We start from the raw sequence: 25,168 nt of genomic DNA, 5'->3' as shown, positions 1-25,168 counted from the left end.
GGAACCATGGTGGTCTGAACTACATTAGTTGAGAATAGCCAAATAGGCAGGCCAATTGTCAGTCCTGGAAGTGACAATGTGGCCATGTGGGGCGCACCGACTTCTCCCCAAGAGGAGAATGGACTAGGATTTCCATCATGTGGAGTTCCTTGGTTGGGGCGTTCCATGTTCTCAACTTAAGATCAACGCGGGAATAGGAGGTGATTATGTTCCGTTTAAAATAAATTTTATAATGACGCTTAGACACAACTTGCTTTTTCACTTTTTAAGAGTCGAGAAAAAGCTAAAGATGACTCTAGTCTCCTTCGATGTTTTAACAAGCCCGAAGTGACAAATGCTCGGTTGGACTTTTTCAGTTATAGAGTTTGAAAAAGGCCAAAAGAAACTGCTCTGGAGTTCTAGGCAGAGGGTGTGCCAAACTTTTCGCAAAACCACAAAATACGTTTTACGGTACGGGTGGTCGATCTTCGTGAATGCTGTGTTCACTGCATTGCGATCAATAGGGCGGCCGACACGGTTTCCTATTGGATAAAGGCTTTATTCCTATAGGGGTCTCCCAATATATACGCGACGGTACGTGGGAGCACAAGTCCGTATTGATACTTATCGCTTCACCGTGGAGGAATCACCCAACCACTCAACGCTAAGATATCACGTTTAACGACGCCGGAACACGTCTCTAGCTTAGACCTCTAGATGTTTGCGTTATGTTTCAATGCGTTGTTATGTAAATTCAATTTATTTTAAGGTTGATCTTGTTTAGCAGTTTGCCTTTATGGATCACCACGAGATGTATAGTAACACTCCTAAATGCAGTCTAAGATGATAAGCAAGCTTTTCAAACTTTCAACTTTGAAAACCTTAACTATTGAGGGAAAAGAAAGATAACACCTTTTCACACAGATCATAGAGCACACACAAAAGACACAACTTGCTTTTTCACTTTTTAAGAGTCGAGAAAAAGCTAAAGATGACTCTAGTCTCCTTCGATGTTTTAACGAGCCCGAAGTGACAAATGCTCGGTTGGACTTTTTCAGTTATAGAGTTTGAAAAAGGCCAAAAGAAACTGCTCTGGAGTTCTAGGCAGAGGGTGTGCCAAACTTTTCGCAAAACCACAGAATACGTTTTACGGTACGGGTGGTCGATCTTCGTGAACGCTGTGTTCACTGCATTGCGATCAGTAGGGCGGCCGACACGGTTTCCTATTGGATAAAGGCTTTATTCCTATAGGGGTCTCCCAATATATACGCGACGGTACGTGGGAGCACAAGTCCGTATTGATACTTATCGCTTCACCGTGGAGGAATCACCCAACCACTCAACGCTAAGATATCACGTTTAAAGACACCGGAACACGTCTCTAGCTTAGACCTCTAGATGTTTGCGTTATGTTTCAATGCGTTGTTATGTAAATTCAATTTATTTTAAGGTTGATCTTGTTTAGCAGTTTGCCTTTATGGATCACCACGAGATGTATAGTAACACTCCTAAATGCAGTCTAAGATGATAAGCAAGCTTTTCAATCTTTCAACTTTGAAAACCTTAACTACTGAGGGAAAAGAAAGATAACACCTTTTCACACAGATCATAGAGCACACACTAATGCATTTTCCTAAATCAACATGCAAGCTGTCACAATGCACATGCACAATGCAAGTATTTCTTTTCTCTTTCTTAATGTTGGTGAAATGCAAAAAGAAAGCTGTTGTATAATTTTGAATTCAATTTCAAGTGAAAGCAAACAAGCTTGTCCAAAATCAAAAGACACCTTAAGATTTACTTGTTTCGACACTAGAAATATATAAATTCAAACCAAATGACGAAAGCAAAAGCTCAATCAGCTATGAACAGCAAATAAACTAACTCTTAAGATCAAAACGACACTTTATCACAGGTCTAGATCTAAGAGGCCACAGCAAGACTAGTTCACTTTTCGTTATGGGAAACTGTAAATGCATAAGAAATACACAAAGAACAAACACAGTTTCTTTATACAACTGAGGCGGAATAGTGACAAGGAAAGTTGGTTTCAGATAGGCCCACTGACTGGTAACAAACAGCAAAAACAAGAGTGAAAACAAGGCAAGAACCAGCAGGAAACCCCAGCAGCACAAGGCAGGATTGGTCCAGCGCAGGTGGAACACTGCCTGTTTGACCTTCAGCGCAGGTAGCCCCTTCGGGAACTGTGCTGAAATGCAAACAGCCTTTGTACAACCTGCACTGAAGAACGAAACTTTCGTTTCTGGTGGTTTCCGGGTCACAGATTGCTAAAAAATTCACAGTTTTTGCTCAAATCAGAAGCTATCAGTCAAGGACACACTAAGGGATGACAAGGAGGATGAAAAGCTATCACTAAGAGCTTATTAGAGTCCTTGTGGATCAGCTCTTCAAATCATAAACTTGCCCAGAAACTGAGCTAGAGTAGCTGCCCTCTACTTTGTATTTGAAAGATTCAAACACAGTTCGATTCGATACTCCCTTTGTTTATGAAATGAATAGCAAAAACACAATCAACCAACAAGATACGATCCCCAGCGGAGTCGCCAATTTGTTGTTGGGAAAAGTATCCAATACGGAATGACCCTATCCCACTCTAAGGGTGATAGTACCTCAGCAACAACTGAATACAAAGCTATTCAAGATTACTTCCTTATGAGATGTAAGAGAGAGGAGAAAGGGATCCACTAACCGTTATCTTCCGCTAATGGTTGATCCAATCTTCCCTCTTTGCTGCTTGCTCCCAGCTCCTTGCTCTTTCACTGGCCCAGCTACACAAAGATCCTGCAAAAGCACAAGAAAGGGAAACTACAAGAAGCATACATCCATAACTGATTCAAGGATTAGAATAAATCAAATATACAAGCATCAATTCGCCATAGAGACACATGCATATAGAAGAACCTCAAATGCTTTATTAATGGAAGAAGTAAAGTTCTGAGAGTGTTACAACCATAAGAGGCCCAATCCAGCAACACCTCCCAGCAGAAAGAAATCTCCTCTTCACCTCCTTCAAAGCAATCACCCAATAGTTCTATACACAAACCAACAACACTTCCTTACTTGCACAAAATTCCAGCCTCCTGAGACCTCATGAGAGAGCTCTATATATAGGAGATTTGGAGAAAGGATGAGTCAGCTTGAGATTGACATGAAGCTGACTAGTGTCCTCTCCCACTTTAGTTAATCTTCAGTTCTTGAGTCCACTTGGAGATTCTTGCTTCCACTTGGAGATCAAGACCCTCTTACTCATCACAAGGTGAATTCCTTGACCCAAGTGTCAGTTTGGAAGCTTCCTGGGCAATTGACACCTTGCAGAATGACTGTGCCACTTGGCCAATCTCGCCCAGCGCAGGTAGCCTTCATTAGATTTGACATTCAGCGCAGGTACAAAGTGGAGCAGTTGACATTCAGCGCAGATGCTCAGTGGAGCAGCTGACATGATCCAGAAATAGCTTGTTTTTGAGTGTTTTCAGGTGGAGAACTGATTTTCAGTGCTGTGGTTTGCTGACCTTGTTCCTCTAAGGGTAAGAACAACATGTTTAGGGACTTTGGATCCCTCAGATTATCGACATTTCATGCTCCATGCTGTTAGGCACAAAAATGTCTATAACATACGCGAAGTGGAAAGTTATTCAGGGATAGAAGGAGAACAGCCCCTGAATATAGCCCATTGATTGAGCCTCCTCTGAGTGATGAGTAAGGAGCAGCAAAAGCTTCGCCATAGAGCGTTGTCCAGTTAATAAGGCAAGGGTTCTCGCAAATACCCCATTCACCCACACCACCTCCATCTTCACCTCCACAGCATACACCTTTTCCCACACTTCCACCACCTCCTCCACCGTTCAATATGTTGAATGCAGTGAAGTTGCCCGTTTTCAAGGGCTTGGGAAATGAGGACCTGGACCAGTTTTGAATCGTCACGAAGGTCGTGTGGACAACCCAAAATATTATGGATGATCATATGAAGAATAAATGTTGGTTACTGTTTTACAGGATCGCGCGTTAACATGGTACATTAAGTACTGCACTGATAACCCGACAACTACGTTGGTAGAAATTCAGACTACGTTGAAAAATGAATTCAGTAGGCCCAAGTTTGAAGCGCAATCAATCATTGGATTCAAGGAATCATGTTGAGGCCTAGCGAAACACCCTGAGAGCTGGATCAGAGATTGAAATGCAAGATCCACGAAGCTAACATGAATCTTACGGATGGACAGCACCATGAATGGTTTGTAGCTTCACTCTTGCCTCAGTTAAGGGTTGTTTTATCACAACAAAATATTGGGACCCAGGTTGAAGCCCTGGAGATTGCGATGAGACTGCATGAGACACCGATTCAAGATGCTACTTTGGGAGTTCAGCAAATTCACATGGAGTTGCAGAATCTTTGCCTAGAATTCCAAAGTCTAAAGAAGGATAGAGCATCTCGACTAGAGGGGCACAAAGAAGTTTGGTGTCTGAAATGTAAAAGTCAGTGGCACGATAAAGATCACTTTCCTGTTTTCGTGAATTACGTTTCAGGAGGGTCAATGCCTCTAAGGCCGGAAGCTTAATTTGGACCAAGTACAGGGCCCGCGTTATGGTGTTCTGTCTATCAGGTAGCTAGAAAACATGTGACAGACAATTTCCACTTGCTGCAGAAATTTGTGCAGACACTGTAACAACTCTTTTGCAACTTCTATAAATCGGTGGGTCATGATGAGCGTAATTGTCATAGCTATGAGCTAATGATGGAAATAACACCCACATATCAGATGAAAACAGAAAATCAGCCTCCGGATCAAGGCGTTGGGGGAGCGTGAGGAGGATATCAGGGGCACGGATAAGGACGAGGCAGTGGAGGACCTGCAAGAGGTCAGGAACAAGTTATTTTCTACAATTTTGGAGTTCCGGGACACTATGCATGTGAATGTACAAACCCAATGTGCTTGTCATGCCGATACTATACTTAGTTTGACCATGCGACAAAAAAATTCCTTGTATTAATAGCTAAGATGCGGGAAAAGGGGACACAACCTGAGTAGCCTACCCAGAACCTACAGATGATGAGGGTTGAATCTCGCGAAGAGGATCCTAACATGAATAGTTTGCTGCAAAGTGGAATGACGACTTGCGAAGATAAGGGAAAGCCACCTAAAGAGAGTGAATGGGTCTGCAAGGCGCCAGAAAAAGAAGTTTGGTTTGATTTGGAGTGCGTGAAAGAGACCTTCATGGAAGCAAAGAAAATATTTGTTAAGACTTCTACCTTAGGAAGTCAGGATAAGCAGTCTGAAGAAATGGACCCCTCCATGCTTACGACCTTTTCGGAGACCTGTATGAAGTTGCTACGCAATAGCAAGGTCGTAAAAGGATTATAGGAATTGATAAATAAATGTTTCGATAAAGAAAATACTCTTGAAGGGTCGTGCGTAGTTAGAAAAAATGTTAAGCATAAGGCAAGGGCAGGGCGTGGGATGAGGCTCACTGCACAAATAGGGGAGTATGACATGGATCAAGTTATTATGGATTTGGGGTTGGATGCGAATGTATTGCCTAAACAGCTGTGGGAAAGAATGGGGAGACCTGCACTACAATGGTCTCTGGTTCAATTGCGGATTGAAAATCAACAAAAACTTATCCCCATGGAAATATTGTAGGGAGTGATAGTAGATATTGAAGGCACGAGTGCATTGGTTGATTTCAAAGTGATAGATATTGTCGATAACAACAATCCCTACCCTGCAATCCTTGGGATTGATTGGGCTACTGACATGAATGGGGTGATCAATCTAAAAAAATGGACAATTTCATTTGATAGGAAATTGCTCCACATAGTTTAACATTTGGACCTTACAGAAGGACCACGTTAGACAGAGCCAATCCATGATTACGAAAGTGACGATGACTTGGACCAGATCTAAAAAATAACAGCGTGAGATCAAGATTGGGTGAATCAATAACAAATGGACGCATTGCATGGGACCGCGAAAGCTCCTGTACATCAGATTTAGATAAGGAGTTGGAACACTTGCAGAATAGGTTGCATGAAGTATCTATGTTGCGCCGTAACATGATGACTAAATCTCTGCGCTATGTCTCATCGGAGGTAAGGATTTTACCTTATTATGATGGTATAATTGATGTAGATAAATTTTTGGATGCATTTGAAAGGGAAGTGCTTGAGAAGCATCGCTTCCAAGCACTGGATTTAGCGTTGTGCACTATGCCTGCACAATTGTGGGTTACGCATAAAGAAAGTTTTGATGGATGGCACGAGTACAAAAAAAATATGAGGTTGTAGTTTGGTCGCCCAAAAGTGAGACTAATAGAGAAATATGATGGAAGGAGTGATCTGCGTGATCATTTAGCCAAATGGATTGACGCTTATGAAGCAAAGCCGCAACTAGAATGGGTGCATTTGTTATGTTATACTTTGGATGTAATATCGATGAATTAGTACCTGGAAACGGAGCTCTGTCATGACATTGATGAGTGGGAGATTTTGAGACAGGGATTTGTGATGACATTCAGCTTTGAGGATGGATTTGAGTGCATCGATGAAGCATTGCAGGAGGTCAAGGCAGCAATCTTTAGAATCTCACAAGATCCCTTAGATATGATTCAACCAGATTGGACCACCCAGCTATGCCATGCATTGGAGTGCTACAATGTGACTATTGAATAAGAAGACGAGGATCCAAGGAACATTAATATCACAGAGGCAAAAGAACACCGTGAAGTTGACGAACCATAGATAGAGAATCTCAATATCACCACGCCACTGAAAACCAAACAGGTGAACATTGGAATAGAGGTGGAGTCGAAGTTTGCCAAGATAGGGGACTATTGGGATGATGCTAAGGTGGATAAGGATGTTGATTTTCTCCGCAAGTACCAGGATTTGTTCCCTACAAAGTTTTTGGACTTGAAAGGAATAATAGGGAACTTAGGTGTCATGAATATTACTTTGAAGCTGGATGTGGAGCCTGTTAAGCAGAGGCCATATCGCCTTAATCCCAAGTACAAGGAAAAGGTCCACTTAGAGTTGGACAAGATGCTGGTAGCAAGTATTATTGAACCAGTGTAGGAATCCGATTGGGTGAGTCCAATGGTAGTTCAGGAAAAGAAGCAGAAGGATGAGATAAGGATTTGCATAGATCTTAGGAAGCTGAACGATGCTTGTGTTCATGATAATTTTCCAACTCCATTCACAGATGAGATATTGGATAATGTTGGTAGACAAGAATCATATTCATTCACTGATGGGTTCTCTGGATACCCTCAGATAAAGATTGTGCCAAAATACAGGAGTAAGATTACCTTCGCGACTGAGTGGGGATGCTTTTAGTATATGGTAATGCCTTTTGGTCTTAAGAATGCACCAAAAATCTTCTCCCACGTAGTCATTGTGGCATTCAAAGAGCTCATTCACAAGATTTTGGAGGTATATTTGATGATTGGACAGTGTTTGGACTGGTAAAATGCCATGTAGCTAGTTTGCGGTTGACACTGGATATGTGGTGAAGGTATTAGATCGCGCTAAACTTGAAGAAGTGCTTATTTTGCATCCCTTTCGGAATCTTGTTGGGTCATGTAGTGTGCAAGCAAGGATTAATGGTGAACCTTGCTAAGATCATGATCATAATTAATTTGGAGGCACCAAGGAGTGTTAAATAGCTGCGCTCAATGTTGGTTCATACTGGATATTATCGGAAGTTAATCAAGAGTTATGCTTAGATTACCACACCGATGGAAACCTTTTGAAGAAGGACACAACATTCTCTTGGAATGACGAATGTCAACGGAGTCTAGATGAATTAAAGGAGAAGATGGTCACCGCGCCGATCCTAGTCTTCTCGGATTGGAAGAAGGATTTTCATGTGCATGTGGATGTGTCATGCATTGCGCTAGGAGCAGTGCTAACACAGGCCGGTGAAGGAGAATTGGATCACCTGATAGCATTTGCAGGTAGGAAATTGTCTAACGCTGAAAGGAATTATTCAACGATATAGCGTGAAGGGTTGGCTATGGTGTACGTGCTCCAGAAGTTCAAGCATTACTTGCTAGGCAAACACTTTAATATGTATACAGACCATTCTGCATTAAAGTACCTAGTCAACAAGCTTGTGTTTTTTTGGGGGGGGATATGCAAATGGTTCTTGTTGTTTCAAGAGTATGATTTCGAAGTAATTGTGAAGCCAGGGTGATTGAATGCAAGGCCAGATCATCTGTCATGCATTGAAATAGGAGAGAAGCCTACCAATTTAGAGGATGGGATGCCTAACACGCAGATCTTTGCGGTGCAGTAGCAGACAATCATTTTGCAGACATTATCCACTTCATGACTACGAGAATGGCTCCACAAGGATACATGATTCAATAGAAGAAGGAATTGATGGTGCGCGTGGCATATTTTTCTGTTATTGCAGGTCACTTGTATAAGATGGGATCGGACGAGATACTGTGACGCTATGTTTCTGATTTTGAATGCAGCAGTATCCTAGCTAAAGTTCATGGAGGAGCTACGGGAGGCCATTATGCAAGAAAAGAAACAGCTCAAAAGATTTTACACACTGGGTTATGGTGGCCAACATTGCATAAGGATTCCAAAGCATATTGTAGGGCATGTGATGCATGTCATAGTACCGGCAGGCCATCGCAAAGGGATGAGCTACCTTTGAATCCATAGGTATCATTGCATCCATTTTAGAAATGGGCAATTGATTTCGTAGGACCGATTCAGCCTCCAGGAAAGAAGACGGGTGCGCGGTATATCATCACCGCGACTGAGTATTTGACCAGTTGGGTGGAGGCACAGCCTATAAAGGACTTTACAGGGGCAACAACAGTGAAATTTCTATTTGTGTATGTGTTGACCAGGTTTGGTTGCCCAAAGATTTTGGTGAGTGATCGCGGTATGCATTTCCTTAATGAAACGATCAACGCGCTAATAGAGGAGTTCCAAGTTTATCACCAGAAGAGTATGCCATCTCATCCTCAAGCCAATGGGACGGTTGAGGCATTTAATCAGATATTGGAGAATGCATTGACAAAGGTTTGCAACGCATAGAGAAATGATTGGGATGTGTGCGTACCAGCTGTGTTATGGGCGTATAGAACTACTTGTAAGAAACTTACTGGTCAGACACCGTTTAGGCTGGTCTATGGCGTAGAGGTTGTGATGCCTATGGAATATGTCATGCCTAGTCTACACATAGCAGCATTCACAAGGATGGTGGACCGTGGAGCCTTAGAAGAGCGGCTCGTGAAGCTAATAGAGCTCGAGGAAGATATATTTTTCGTTGGATTCCATCAGTAGGTTCAGAAGGAACGCGAAACATCTTGGCACGATCAACACATCAAACTATGCACCTTCAGGGTAAACGATTTAGTTTTATTATATGACAATAAGTTTGATAAATTTCCAAGAAAATTTCAGATGCACTGGGTGGGGTCATATGTTATCAAAGAGATTACCGATGGTGGAGTAGTTCAGCTTGTGAAATTAGATGGAGATCCATTTCCCAGAAAGGTAAATGGCAGCCGATTGAAGCCATACAATGGGGATTCGACCCGATGACTACACGATGGTAGCACAGTCTTAGCGCTCCATGTAGTTGCAAGGAGACACGAGACTATAAACTACACTGCCCGGGTTATAGAACTGCACGATGAGGGGTCTGCGCAAAACAAGAGGGTGTCACAGTACCAGAAGAAGTGTGAAGGGAGTTGCGCTATAGGGATAGAGGCCGCGCAGCATAGCTAGAAAGTGACCATTATTGTCATTGTTCATGATTTGATTGCCAGAAGACGGTTAAGAGGAGCGGGCGGTCGACATTTAAAGGTGAAATCAAGAGTGAAATATTTGGGAATCTGCCGCAAATCTTGCATTTATGGAGAGATTTTGGGGGGAACGGTCGAATTTAGATTCAAATTCGCCTATAAATTAAAGATGGCTGTCCATCGAGAAACACTTTGCATTCTGAGAATTCCTGAGTTGCGCTATCTATTGTGCATGAATCATAAGTTCTTTAAGGATTTGATCGCAAGCCCCGTGCTCACCCAGTATTTTGAGTCAGACAGAAAGCTTATCCAAGGCATCATGTTAGGACCATTTCCCACTAAAACTGCAAGCACGGGAGAGACTGTTGCCTCTTAGGGAGATTCCCCTGAGGTCATGAGTATGGAGGTTCCACCAACAGTGCCTATGGAACCAAGGTCACCTAGGCTGAAGCCTACGCTGATGAGAAAGGTCCCTAAACCAAAGAAGGATAATTAGAAGAAGCCGATACCGGTGTGCGAGTCACCGAGGAAACATGCAGCGACCCAGGCCCAAAGGAAAGAAAATCCAAGCGCAGAGGAGAAGGGGAAGGTGGTAGATCTGGAAGCGGAGGAGGGCATAGAAGACATAGATATTGAAGGGGTAGACCCTATTTCTAAGCTATCGGAGTATATCCCTCCGCGCTAGGGAAAAGTAAAGGTACCGAAGGACCGAGATGAGGGATAGTTCTTCCTGAACACACCCTTGTTACCGGAGAACCTACCCTTCGAAGGTCCATGCTTGTTGCAGATCCTGCATCTAAAGCTTGGAGAATGGGATTTCGTAGACCTTGAGTGGTTCCCCCACCTGGCGACAGACACTTTTATGAGGAGGGTTTTCTACAAGGAGTCTGGTGTCACTGCGTTGGAGTCGGTGGAATGGATTTGCAGAGTTAACAAGTCAGGGTTACTGAAACTGCTATGGGTGCCTCACTACCAACGCACTCCGATAAAACTAACTGTCATCAAGCAGTTGTTGTGCCTAGTGGATGATGGGTGCCTATAGTTGAGTGAGCTGATACCCATCACTGATATGTTGATCCATCGGATCACATTTCTCCCTCATTTAGGACTGAATCTGGCCAAGGCATTTGGCAAAAAGACGAGCGAGCGTGACCTCACTGAGAAGATGAAGGAAAAGTTCAAACTTGTTAAGAAGTCGTGCGGGTATTCCATTACTAGCATTACTGACCCCACGGTGAAGGTCGCCACTCAAATTTTGGTTGGCAAAGTCATCAAGGAGTGCCGTGTGGACGAGGTGCCGGCACCAGTGGTCTCTTTAATGGCTCAGTGTGTGAAGGGGATATAGTTCAACTGGGCGCGCTACCTATGCAGCAAGTTCCTCGTGAACTATAGAGAGGCATAGGATCAAAGTAAGACCTTTCATTATTCATGGCTATTACTCTCGATTGTGCTGGTCGCGTGGAAGTTACCAGAGGACAGTTAGTTCCCTTCGATCAAGATAGATTTACCAGAAGTAGCCAAGTTTGCCTCTCTATGGGCCACAAAGGATGTTGCATGAGTTAGAGAGAGCAAATTATTTTGGGTACTGATGGAGGCAAGCATCCACGCAACCATCAACCAAAAGGCACGGTTGTCCCCAACCGTGTATAAGCAATTATCTGGGTATGTGGAGTTCAAAGTGGACTTCCACCATATTTACACCCGGGCATGCAAGGACCCTAACTAGAAATGGTTTGACTTACCCTACCTGGCCATGGATGACGCGATTGCAGAAGTCATCAAGTGTTGGCTAGCAGACTGCCATGTTGCATTCGATGAGGCCATTGGGACTAGCAATTCCATGGAGAAGCAGAAAAAGGAAGGAGCGAAACTGAAGGTTTAGCAGTTGGTTGAAAAGAAGAAGAAGGAGACTAAGGAGAAGGCCCGAGCAGAAGTGGAGTGCACTACGAAGGAAGAGGTAGAGCAGGAAGAGCGCACTCTGACAGAAGTCAAAAATCTCCTTCGCCCCAAATAGGGGAGGAAGAGCGGTCAGAGCAGGGTGGCGGAGACCAGCAAGAAATAATTCACTTCCAAGTGAAGTGATATAGGGAGCAGGAAAAGGATGGACCGTGCAAGAAGACAAAGGCCTCCAAGTCGTTGCTAGATCCAATTACCTTGACAAAGGGCGACTTGGACGATATTAGCGATAAGGTGTAGGATACTACAACAAAACTACTGCAGCAGTTTCAGCAGCAGCAGACGCAGGCACTAAGCACCATACTAATGGGTTTGCACGAGCTGCTGATCTAAACGAATAGACTCCAGGTAGCCGCAGGACAGAGCAGCGCTACCTCAACTAGTTTGGCACTGGGGACCACTCAAGCAACAAAGTTGGTTCTGTCAGTGGATCTCCAAGCAATTGCGTTGTGTGATGGAGCTTTGAATATGGAGGCAGCCACTAACAAGGCTATTGTCAGCACATTGAAGAATGTGGGCCTCAACTTGGTCGTGCTCCCTAGTGAGTTCCTTCACACACTGCAAGCAGGTGTGATCGCAGAGATCAAGGCCCAAGAGCAGTGCGCGCTGAGGGTGATCAGCGAGTATAAGGTCGACAATGAACAAATGTTCATGGAGAAGACAACCGTATTAGAAGCATGGAAAAAATTCCAAGCGCAAAATGAACAAACTGCAGCTGTGGTGGCTGAGGCATGCAGGATAGTCCTTGAACTTCATATCCTCGTGGAAGCGTTGGTGGACACAAAGATTAGGAAGTTGGCTACAGATGTGCGCGATTCAAAATCAAAAGTGGCTAAGGTTCAGTTTAAACTGAACCTAAAGATAACAAAGCTGAAGTTGAAGTCACAGCCTTCAACTCCACCAGAGGTCAGAGAACGACGTGAAGCCACTGTGAAGGATGGAGTCATAGTAGTAGACGTCGTGGTGAGGGATTGCACCATGCTCTTTGAGCAGTCCATGGAGGTAGTCATGACGCTTCAAGAAGATCCTGACCTATAGAGGTTGAATATGGAAGCCCATGAATTGCCAAAGATATATGATGAAGCAAGAGTGACGAAGCACAACGTCACTATATCACAACAACTGGCCAAGATGCATGAGGCAAAGCAGTTGCTCGAACAGGTGGAGGCAGTGCCAAGGAAAGAGGCGGTCCTCAAGGCCAGATTAGGGCCTTGGCTGGATGAGGCCTATGTTATCTCTACCACCATTGAGGAGAAGCTGGCAAACCTACAAACAACACAACAGAAGATCAAGGAATACAGTGCAGGACCAACAACAGAGTAGATGGTGGAGCAGATCAAATAGGCAGCCACGCAGAGCATGATTGAGGTAGCTGTGGAACAAGTAGAGATGGGAGATCTCCGCAGTAAGATCCCTGTGCCAGAAGAGTGACTCGAGGGCGAGTCACGATATTTGTGTTGGGGTCCTGTTGGGACAAGGTCCCTTAGGGTCAATTTTGGGGAAAAAGCCTAAGTTTTGGGGAAAAAAGCCCAAGTTTTGTTGTAAAGAATGTAAAGTCTCCGCAAGATGTGGTCACAGAGTGCGTAGATAGTAAAGTGTCATAACCTGGGTCATTATGGAGTATGTCAACATGAGTGTATGGTTGATTATGCATCACTTATGCATGTTAATGTTCACATGTGGTCAAGTGTACAATGACGTGGTGGTTGTTTTCATGCATGAGGTCGTGGTATGCGTAGTTTACATGCTCATGCATTAATGACTAGACTCTAGCTAGAATGATGGTTATATGGTTATAGGATCATGTGTTATATGTATATATACTATCATGATTATGTTATAGATGTATTATGCTAATTGATTGATCTTGCAGATGAGGTGTCCTCCTCCAATTATGCTAAGGTATGTTAATTTATTGTGATTTGGTTTCGTTGACATGATATACCTTGCAGGAAGAATATCAAAGATGACTAGCAAGATGGTAGAGTACAGTTCTTGAGACTCTCCCTATGGATCAGATGAGTAACGTGGGGTGGCACACTCTTCTGATTTGGAAGATACACTAAGAAGCTTAAAGGAAGAAATAAGGAGTTGTAATGTAGACAATGATAGAATCATATAGGTACGAGAGAAACAAGCTAAGGTAAATGCAATAATACTTCAGAGTTTGTTAGAATTGCAGTGATAGGGACCACTTCGAATCAACCATGAGTAGGAGGAAAAAAATAATGGGGAATATGGCAGTAGGTCACATGGTGGTCACAAGTCAGATAGAGATGGCATGGTTAGAGATGGCAGATTGTTGGATACTTCAGGTAGGAGAGGTGATAGACACAATTACTATTCTAGTTTTAGTTCTGACAGGCATGATGATCGACATCATTATCATCCTTACATGAGGAGTGATAGGGGGTATTTTCTAGATGAGTTTAAGAAAGAAAAGCCACCTACATTTGATGGAGAGATGAAGAAATTGCTAGATGCAAAGGCATGGTTTCTTGGTATGAGGACATTCTTCAAGTTGCATGATTACTCAGAAAACATGAAAGCTAGAATAACTACATTCAGTATCAAAGTTAAAGCATACATTTGGTGGAAATATGTGAACAATTTCAGAGGGTATTCATGAGGAGGAGTTGACTTGGAGTGAGTTTGAGAGGCTATTCAATAAGAAGTACCTATCAAAGAGATACTTTGATGACAAAGAAAAGAAATTCTATGAGCTAAAGATGGGATTGATGACATGTGAGGAGTATGCTAGAGGGTTCTTGGAGCTACTGAGGTATGTGCCTTATCTCAAGGAGGAGAAGGCCAAGATTTAGAGATTCACTAGTGGGCTACCGATTTCATTCACATACATGATTGATTTTGATGAGCCTAGATCATTGGAGGAGGTCATCAAAAAGCTAAAGAATTTCTATGAACAATCGAAGCGTAGATATCAGACTAATACGAACTAGAAAGGTAATGAAATGAACAAAGGAAAATGGGACAAGAATTGAGCAAGAAGTCAGGGTAGGGGTAATAAAGAGAATGTAGCGCCATCTAAGAAGTTCAATGCATTTGACATAGGGTAGGAACATCGATCTGAGGAGCAAAATAAGGATGTAGGTTGGAAGCCTATAGAGTGTTGGACTTATGGAAAATATAATTGCAAGAGAGATTGTGCATAGAATCAGGGTGGTAGGCCTCAGATATATAGTACATAGGAGGCACAAACTAGTGGAGATGTTGGTCAGAGCGTTCCTTGTATCTATGTAGCACCAGAAGAAGATAGGAAGATCATCAAGCATCTATAATTGAGATGGAAGTTAAGATTTGTGATCACGTTGTTTCTATTTTGATTGACCCTGGATCTAATTATAGTTATGTTAGTCCTCAACTGGTGGATATGTGGAGTTTGCATAAATGAGTGCATGTAGAGGCTTGGTTAGTGCAACTAGCTATATGCACAAAGAGGAGAGTTCACCATTGGGTAAGAGATTGTGCACTTGATTTGAATGGTATGCCTACAAAAAAATATTTAAATTTATTACCGTTGGGATCATACAATATGTTGTTGGGCATGGATTGGTTGTACTTTCATAGAACCAAGGTGGATTGTTATGTCAAAGCGATTGAGTTCTTGGATGAAAATGGGGAACAAAGAGTTTTGTGAGGTCAGAAGAAAGTGACATCAATTAGGATGGTGATAGCTATGAAGGCAAAGCGAAGTCACAAAAAATGGTGTGTTTTATTTGTCTTACATATCTCTAGTGGCAAAGGTAAAGAGAAGAGGGTGGCAGATTCTCTTTGTAGGAAGATACAGGTAAATCACTTAGCAACTACGAGCTCCTATGGGACAAACTTACAGGATAGGATCTTGTAGGCAGATGAGTAGGATTCCAGGTATATGGACATTATGCATAGGGTGAAACAGAGTTCAGGTAGTTGTACATGTATAAGTACATGTGGTGGTACAATTATAGGTACATGTGGTGGTACAATTATAGGTACAGGTAGTAGTACAGGTACCTGTACATGTCGTGGTACATTTACAGGTACAGATGTAGGTGCACAGGATGTGGACTGTCATCTCATTATAGATGGATTATGTTAGGCCCCTATACTACTAGTGTAACCCCTTATTGTTATTATTACAACCCACTTATTATATTGATGTACCCATGTAGTGCCCATATTGTTACTAATGTGCCCCATAGAAGCCCACTATTGTTATTATTGTGCCCTTACATTATTATTGTTATGTCGGCTCTGCTTATGTTATGACCCTTTAGACTCCTACATATAGAAAGGAGGTCTTTTCATTTGTATCATCCAAGAATTGTTCATTTATGTAATGTAAAGGAGGTTTCCCCCTCCAAGAGGCTGAATTCTAAGGCGTTGATCTATCTTTTCTATCTTTTCTTGAGCTGGTTCCATAACATTTGGTATCAGAGCTTTGGATTCTAGGGTTTCGCTGCTCCAAACAGGTCATCGTGGAATTTTCGCTATAACTTTTTTTCTGTGACGTTTCAGAAGTCTCAAACAAAACCCATTTGAGAAGAACTCGCGCTTAACCTTGGGTTCGAATTTCAGAGCTTTTTGCATTATATTTTCGGCGATATGATCTGAGGAAGTTGGTATTTTTGCAGACTCCTGAATTACATTCAAAATAGGTGACTTGGGGAAAATAGTCATAACTCTCTCTCTGAGCATTGGATTGAAATTTCATAAGAAGGTACAGAAAGAGGACAGACTGTAGTTTCTTGTATATCTTTTTCAGAGCCAAAGGTCAAAAAATTGACACGTGGCACTTCATACAAGTTCACTCTTCTGGAAAGGTCTATAATCAGGTCATCTTGGGAGATTGTGCATAACTCTTTTTTGGAGAATCCAATTTGGATCAGACTGGTGGCATTGGAAAGAGGACACAGAGGGATACTACAGGTAGCAATTTCAGAACTTAAATATCCGCAAGTACAGAGTTACAGTTGTTTCAATATCGAGGTCCTAAAATCAAGAAAAAGCAAGATGAGGAAGTTTGATGGCAAGGATCCGGTAAATTGGATACTTCAAATGGAGCAATATTTTGATCTACATGGTGTACCACTATTACAAAAGGTATGTATTGCATCTTCATATTTAGAACCGGATCAATTTTTATGGTATAAAGGGCTTTGTTCTCGTAAACAACTTGTTACGTGGTCAATTCTCACAGAGGAAATGATAGCACATTATGAGGATACAAAGAGCAACACCTTCTTTAGAGCAACACCACAACAATTGGAAAGCGTAAAAGGGCTTTGTGACATATTTGAAAGTCAAATTATGGAAGCAAGGAAGTCTACCCCTCACAACTTTAAAGATGGACGTGTTGTTTCTCCTAGCCTTCCACAACCTACAAGGGTTACACCACAACAATTGGAAGAAAAAAGAGAAAAAGGGCTTTGTTACAATTGTGATAGCAAATGCACTAAAGGTCATAAGTGTGCTGAGAAGAAATTATTTTACATAGAGTATGAAGAGGAGGAAGAAAAGGATCAAGAAACATCAAAAGAAGAGGATATATGCCAGGACCCGACCCCAGAGAAAGAAGAAATGAATTGGAACATATCTTGTAAACTATTGGCAAGAATGACCACTCCTCAAACTCTCAAGATAGAAGGACATATCAAGAAGAAAAAGGTGCAAGAAGTGAAAGATCACATCAAGAAAGAAAAAATGAATCCAGCCATATCTTGTAATTCACTGGTCGGAATTACCACTCCTCAAACTATCAAGATAGAAGGACATATCAAGAAGAAAAATGTTCAAGAAGTGAAAGATCACATCGAGCATCAAGAAATGAATCCGACCATATCTTGTAAAGGATTGGAAGAAATTACCACTCCTCAAAATCTAAAGATAGAAGGACATATCAAGAAGAAAAAGGTTCAAGCAGTGAAAGATCACATCGAGCATCAACAACAAGTTCTCCAACTTTTAAAGGATAACGCCACTTCGGTGCAAAATCAAATGAAACAACAGGTAGATCAACATCATAGTGAAAAATGTGTTGATGTAGGCGATTGGGTATTTTTACTGCTACATCTAAGGCAAGCTATTTATGAGAAGGAAATGTTGGCAATACTACATGCACTTAAAAAATGGCGACCTTACCGAATGGGAAGACTCTTCAAGGATGAGGATGTGGAAGCATTGTTTTGTGCTATTTCTATTATCCAACCAAATTAAATAAACAAAGCAAGGGATGAATGGAAGAAGGACAAAGAAGTATGGCCAATTATTCAAAATTTGCAAAAGATCCCAATTCAAACAATATTGCCAGATATTGAAAAGGAAGGAAAAATCATATTGGAACCTAGAGCAGTCACAGAAACAAGAACCCGACAACTACGAAATCAATCAATTTCAGAGTATCTCATCAAGTGGAAGAACTTACCTGCTGAAGATTCCACATGGGAGGACAAGAATTTTATACAGAAGCATCAAGAACTACTCAAGCGTTGAGGACAACGCTTTTTGAAGGAGAGGGGCATGTTAGGCCCCTATACTACTAGTGTAACCCCTTATTGTTATTATTACAACCCACTTATTATATTGATGTACCCATGCAGTGCCCATATTGTTACTAATGTGCCCCATAGAAGCCCACTATTGTTATTATTGCGCCCTTACATTATTATTGTTATGTCAGCTCTGCTTATGTTATGACCCCTTAGACTCCTATATATAGAAAGGAGGTCTTTTCATTTGTATCATCCAAGAATTGTTCATTTATGTAATGTAAAGGAGGTTGCCCCCTCGAAGGGGCTGAATTCTAAGGCATTGATCTATCTTTTCTATCTTTTCTTGAGCTGGTTCCATAACAGATTAGCTAGATTTAGAGACAGGATATATGTGCTATATAGTAGTGAGCTGAAGAAGGTGATCTTGAGGGAGTTTCATGTGAAACCATATTCATGTCACCTGGGTTATCAAAAGACGCTGACAATAGTGAATAAATTCTATTATTGGCCGAATTTAAAGAGAGACGTAGTAGAGTTTGTGGCTAGGTGTTTGGATTGTCAGGAGGTGAAGGAAGAGTGTAAGAATCCAAGTGGACTGCTACAACTGATTGCGATCCCAGTGTAAAAATGGGAGGTCATTTCCATGGAATTTATCATAGGTTTTTTTAGGAGAGTAAGACAACATGATTCCATCATGGTAGAGGTGGAGAGGTTGACCAAGGTAGCACACTTCATTCCCGTGAAGTTTACATTATTAGCGAGTGATGTAGCAAAGGTCTTCATCAGGGACATGGTCAGATTTCATGGATTTCTAAAGAATATTGTGTTAGACAAGGGTGCGAGCGAGACCTCAGGGTAGAGGTAATAGAGAGAATGCAACGCCATCTAAGAATTTCAATGCATCTAACATAGGACATGAACATCGATCTAAGGAGCAAAACAAGGATGCAGGCTGGAAGCCTATAGAGTGCTGGACTTGTGGAAAAGATCATCAGAGCACAGATTGTGTGCAAAATCAGGTTGTATGCCTCATATATATAGTGCATAGGAGGCGCAGACTATTGGGGATGCTGGTCAGAGAGTCCCTCATATCTATGCGGCACCGGAAGCAGAAAGGAAGATCATCAAGCATCTATCATTGAGATGGAAGGTACGATTTATGATCAAGTTGTTTATATTTTCATTTAAATTAGATCTATTTATAGTTATGTTAGTCCTGAACTAGTGGATATGTGCAATTTGAATAAAGAAGTGTATGTAGAGTCTTGGTTACTGCAGTTATCTATAGGTACAAAGAAGCGAGTTCACCATTGGGTAAGAGCTTGTGCATTTGATTTGAATGGTATGCCTACAACAACAAGTTTAAATGTAGTACTGTTGGGATCATATAGTATGTTGTTGTTCATGGATTGGTTGTTCCTTCGTAGGACCAAGGTGGATTTTTATGACAAATCCATTAAGTGCTTGGATGAAAATGGGGAACAAAGAGTTTTGTGAGGTAAGAAGAAAGTGACATCAATTAGGATGGTGAAAACTATGAAGGGAAAGAAAAGTCACAGAAAAGGGTATGTGTTATTTGTCATACATATCTCTAGTGACAAAGGTAATGAGAACAGGGTGGCAAATACTCTTAGCAGGCAGATACAGGTAAATCACTTAGCAGCTATGAGCTCCTATGGGACACACTTACAAGATAAGATCTTGCAGGCAGGTCAGTGGGATGTCAAGTATATGGAAAGTGTGCACAGGTAGCAATAGAGTTTAGGTAGTGGTACAGGTACAGGTACATGTGGCGGTACAAGTAATGGTCCAAGTACAAGAACATGTGGTGGTACAAATATAGGTACAGGTAATGGTATATGTATAGGTACATGTGGTGGTACAAGTACAGGTACATGTAGTAGTACAGGTACATGTACATGTATAGATGCAGGTGCACAAAATGTGGACGATCGTCTAACAACAGATGGATTAGTTAGATTTAGAGATAGATATATGTGCCGGATAGCAGTGAGCTCAAGAAGGTGATATTCAGCGAGTTTCATGTGAAGCCATATTCACACCACCCAGGTTATCAAAGGATGCTGACAACAATGAAGAAATTCTATTTTTGGCCGAATTTGAAGAGAGATGTAGTAGATTTTGTGGCTAGGTGTTTGGATTGTCAGTAGGTAAATGAAGAGTGTAAGCATCCAGGTGGATTGTTACAGTTGATAGTGATCCCAACGTGGAAATGGGAGGTCATTTCCATGTAATTTATCATAAATTTTCCGAGGAGAGTGAGACAACATGATTCCATCATGGTAGTGGTGGAGAGGATGACCAAGGTAGCACACTTCATTCCAGTGAAGTCTACATTCTCAGCGAGGGATGTAGCACAGGTCTTCATCATGGACATGGTTAGATTGCATGGAGTTTTGAAGAATATTGTGTTAGACATGGATGCAAGAAAGACCTCAGGGTAGAGGTAATAAAGAGAATGCAGTGCCATCTAAGAAATTTAATGCATCTGACATAGGACAGGAACATCAATACGAGGAGTAGAACAAGGATGCAAGCTGGAACCCTATAGAGTGTTGGACTTGTGGAAAAGATCACCACAGGAGAGATTTTCTACAGAATCAAGGTGGTAGGCCTTAGATATATAGTGCACATGAGGTACAAACTGTTGGGGATACTGGTCATAGTGTTCCTCGTATCTATGCAACAACAAAAGCAGACATGAAGATCATCATGCCTTTATCATTGAGATGGAAGGTAAGCTTTGTGATCAAGTTGTTTCTATTTTGATTGACCCTGGATCTAGTTATAGTTATGTTAGTCCTGAACTGGTGGATATGTGCGGTTTGAATAAATAAGTGCATGTAGAGTCTTGGTTAGTGCAATTGGCTATAGGTACAAAGAATCGAGTTCACCATTGGGTAAGAGCTTGTGCATTTGATATGAATGGTATTCCTACAACAATAGATTTAAATGTATTACCATTGGGATCATATAGTATGTTGTTGGGCATGGATTGGTTGTACCTTCATAGAACCAAGGTGGATTTTTATGAAAAATCCACTGAGTGCTTGGATGAAAATGGGGAACAAAGAGTTTTGCAAGGTAAGAAGAAAGTGACATCAATTAGGATGGTGAAAATTATGAAGGAAAAGTGAAGTCGTAGAAAAATGTGTATGTTATTTTTTGTACATATCTCTAGTGACAAAGGTAAAGTGAAAAGGGTGGCAGATGCTCTTAGCAGGAAGATATAGGTAAATCACTGAGTAGTTATGAGCTCCTATGGGACAAACTTACAGGATAGGATCCTGTAGGTAGGTCAATAGGATGTCATGTATATGGAGATTGTGCAAAGGTTGCAACAAAGTTTAGGTAGTGGAACAGGTACAAGTACTTGTGGTGGTGCAGGCACAGGTACATGTGGTGGTGCAGGTAGAGGTACATGTGGTGGTACAAGTATAAGTATAGGTATAGGTACATGTGGCGGTACAAGTATAGGTACAAGTAGTAGTACAGGTACATGTACATGTAGTGGTACATGTACAGGTATATATGCAAGTGCACAAGATGTGGACTATCATCTCACAGCAGATGGATTAGTTAGATTTAGAGACAGACCATATGTGCCAGATAGGAGTGAGCTCAAGAAGGTGATCTTGAGGGATTTTCATGTGAAACCATATTCACGCCACCCATGTTATTAGAATATGTTGAAAATGGTGAAGAACTTCTATTAATGGACAAATTTGAAGAGAGACATAGTAGTGTTTGTGGCTAGGTGTTTGCATTGTCAGCAGGTGAAGGAAGAGTGCAAGCATCCAAGTGGACTACTACAACTGATTGCGATCCCAGTGTGGAAATGGGAGGTCATTTGCACGGAATTTATCATAGGTTTGTTGAGGACAATGAGACAACATGATTCCATCATGGTAGTGGTGGAGAGGTTGATGAAGGTAGAACACTTCATGAGGGACATGGTCAGATTGCATGGAGTTGCGAAGAAGAAGTTTTGGAAGGAGTTATTTGCAGGTTTGGGCACATAGTTGGCTTTCATTACAACTTATCATCTTCAGGTAGATGGACAGGTAGAGAGGGCCAATAAGATATTGGAGGACATGTTGGGGATGTGTGTGATGTTTTAGCAACGAAAGTGGGAAGAGTATCTTCCACTGGTAGAGTTCGCTTACAACAATGGGTACTAGGAGTCACTAAGGATGAGTTTGTTTGAGGAATTGTATGGGTGGAGTTGTAAAACTCCCATCAGTTGGAGTGATCCAATTAACAAGGTGTTGATTGGATCAGACATGTTGCCAGACATAGAGTGGGAAATGCAGGTAATCAAGAAGAATTTGAAAGTAGCACAGGATAAACATAAGAGCTATGTAGATTGGAACAGGTTGTTCAAGGAGTTCTAGGTTGGGGAACATGTGTACTTGTGCATCAAACCGAAGAATAGATCCTTGCAGATTGGATCATGTGCCAAGCTGGCACACCTGTTTTGTGGACCTTTCTAGATTATTGAGAGGATTGAGTTAGTATCCTATCAACTTTCATTGCCTTCGATAGTGAAATTCCATGATTTTTTCCATGTTTAATTGCTTAAGAAGTATGTTAAATATGTTGATCATGTGATTGACTGGTTTGTATTGCAAGTGGAGCCAAATGGAGAATTCCAGCTGGAGCCTCAATGTCTTACAGAGAAATATCTTCATGCTCCGGAACCAGGCAATCGAGCAGGTTAAAGTGCAATGGAAGCACTTTGGGCCTGATGAAGCTACATGGGAATGCCATATCAGATGTGGGCTATGTATCCTTCCTTATTCGCTAGTTGAGTTGACGTTTTGGTATATGTTTTCCTACATGTTTAGGTGATGTTTGGTATATGTACATATGTATATGGATGTAAATAATGCCATGAGCTATGTTATAAAGCTCCAATACACAGTATGGGTCTCATGTCATTATGATATTATAATTTTTATGTTGTCATGTTGGTTTGATTCTCAAATCTCAGTAGGATGATCATTGTAAATACTGCATTGAGCTAAGTTATAAAGATCCATGGGTAGTATGAGTTTCTTAGGGAAGTCTTGCTAGTTTCGAGTGTTGTTGAACACCAAGAATGGTGTTCCCCCAAGGGGGAGGGATCTGTAACATCCTTGGTGAAAATTCCATGTAATAAAAGTTAATAAAGGAAAAATAATAACCACGGTTGATGGGAAACTTATTCCAAGCTGAATTTTGGGCAAAATCATAGTGATGGGGATCACTTATGGTTGATTAATGGCTAAGAAAATTGGCAAAGGGAATGTCTAACGCTTTGCAAAAGGAAAAATGGCATTTTGGCATTTTTATTTATGAAAATAATGGAAATTAGGAGAAAAGGGAGGTGAAAGGTCACAGATTGCATGTAAGGAGGAAAATGAAGGAAAATAATGGAAAACGTAGAAAATAGAGGCCTCATTAATAAAAAGTCTTATGAGGATTAGTTCATGTCTTTTTTCAGTTCAGACTTTTTTCAGTTCAGTTTTGGAGCTCTCTCTCTCTCTCTCTATTCTCTCTATCTCATACTCATGGACACTTAGAGTTCTTGGAGCACTCTTGGAGCAGTGTGGCATACTTGGCGTTTTGGAGCAAGAAGGAAAAGGAAGAGAAGGAAAGCACAATAGGACATCGGGATCAGCCGCTACATCAGGTTTTTCTTGCAGGTACCGAGTTTCATGTACATTTTCCTCACTATTTTTGGCATGCATGCCGTATGCATGTGGTTTATTGGTCATGATATGTCACTGGCATGGAGGATTTCCTAGATTGATAGTGGATTTGCCTAGCCTTTCCATTTCCTAGATATTTATGGTGTTGTAGGTCCATTTCCTTATTGTTCTAGCTGGTTCTCGTGTTTCCTTTAGCTTGGGTTAAGTTAATAGTTCTTGGAAGCCCTGGTTGGACAAATTCTCTAAAAGCCCTATAACAGCTTGGGTTGAGTTACTAATCCTAGAAGCCTTGGTTGGAAAAACACTCTAGAAGCCCTTGGTGCATTAAGTTAATAGTCTTGGAAGCCTTGGTTGGAAAAACTCTCTAGAAGACTGGAGTAAGTTATGGGTTGAGTTACTAGTCCTGGAAACCTTGGTTGGAACAAATGCTTTATAGTCTTGGAAGGCTTGGGTAGAGACCGATCTGATGATGGTTATGTGATGTCTGACCATGAAGTGAAATCACTGTTTGATGGGTTGAGGTGGTTAGCCTTTGGAACCCTTAGATGGTCTTGGATTGATGTGTTTTATGAGATCCCACATTCATTCTTGGAATATGACATGGGGGTGACTAGCTAAAGAGATTTTGGCTCAACTATGTCTATGGTCGGGTGGTTCATGGAAGTCCCACAACTGGTTAGACTTTGCATCATTAACATGAGGTTATTTATCCTTGTTATTTCATGAGTATTATACTGGTTTATCTGTGGATTATATGGTTGTTGTTTCCTTGCTATTTAAGTTGTTATTATTTTGGTTATGAACATGTATTATGATAGTAGCTATGTATGGATCTTATCATGTTTTTACTTGTAAACAAATGAACAATGTATCTATGACCTAATGGATGAAACCACAACTAATGTGTTGAGGCATCAATGTTTCTTAGCAATTATTAGATTAGTATGATTACCCTATGCTTATATATGTTGTTTACACCTACAGATTACATATTTGTGGCATGTTTGGGAAATTCCTATCATGGCTAGTAGGGGTCCAATCAAGGGCTTGTTCAAGTATTTTAATTTGTATCATCATTCCATTGTTATCTTTCTGTTTTGAAGGTATCATTGAATTCTAGGCAATGCCTGGGGCTCTGGGCCTGAAAAAGTGGCTCAAATCCCATGGATATTGGCACAACACTGAGCAAAATAGTCCCTGTACATTGGCATACCATGTTGTGGGAGAATTCAGAGCCTTCTA

Source organism: Pinus tabuliformis, chromosome 9, assembly GCF_031772625.1.
Source record: "Pinus tabuliformis cultivar Carrire ecotype Pingquan chromosome 9, CPIR1, whole genome shotgun sequence".
NCBI lineage: Eukaryota > Viridiplantae > Streptophyta > Pinopsida > Pinales > Pinaceae > Pinus > Pinus tabuliformis.
The sequence above is the reverse complement of the archived record's forward strand: the minus strand, read 5'-3'. Positions refer to the sequence as shown.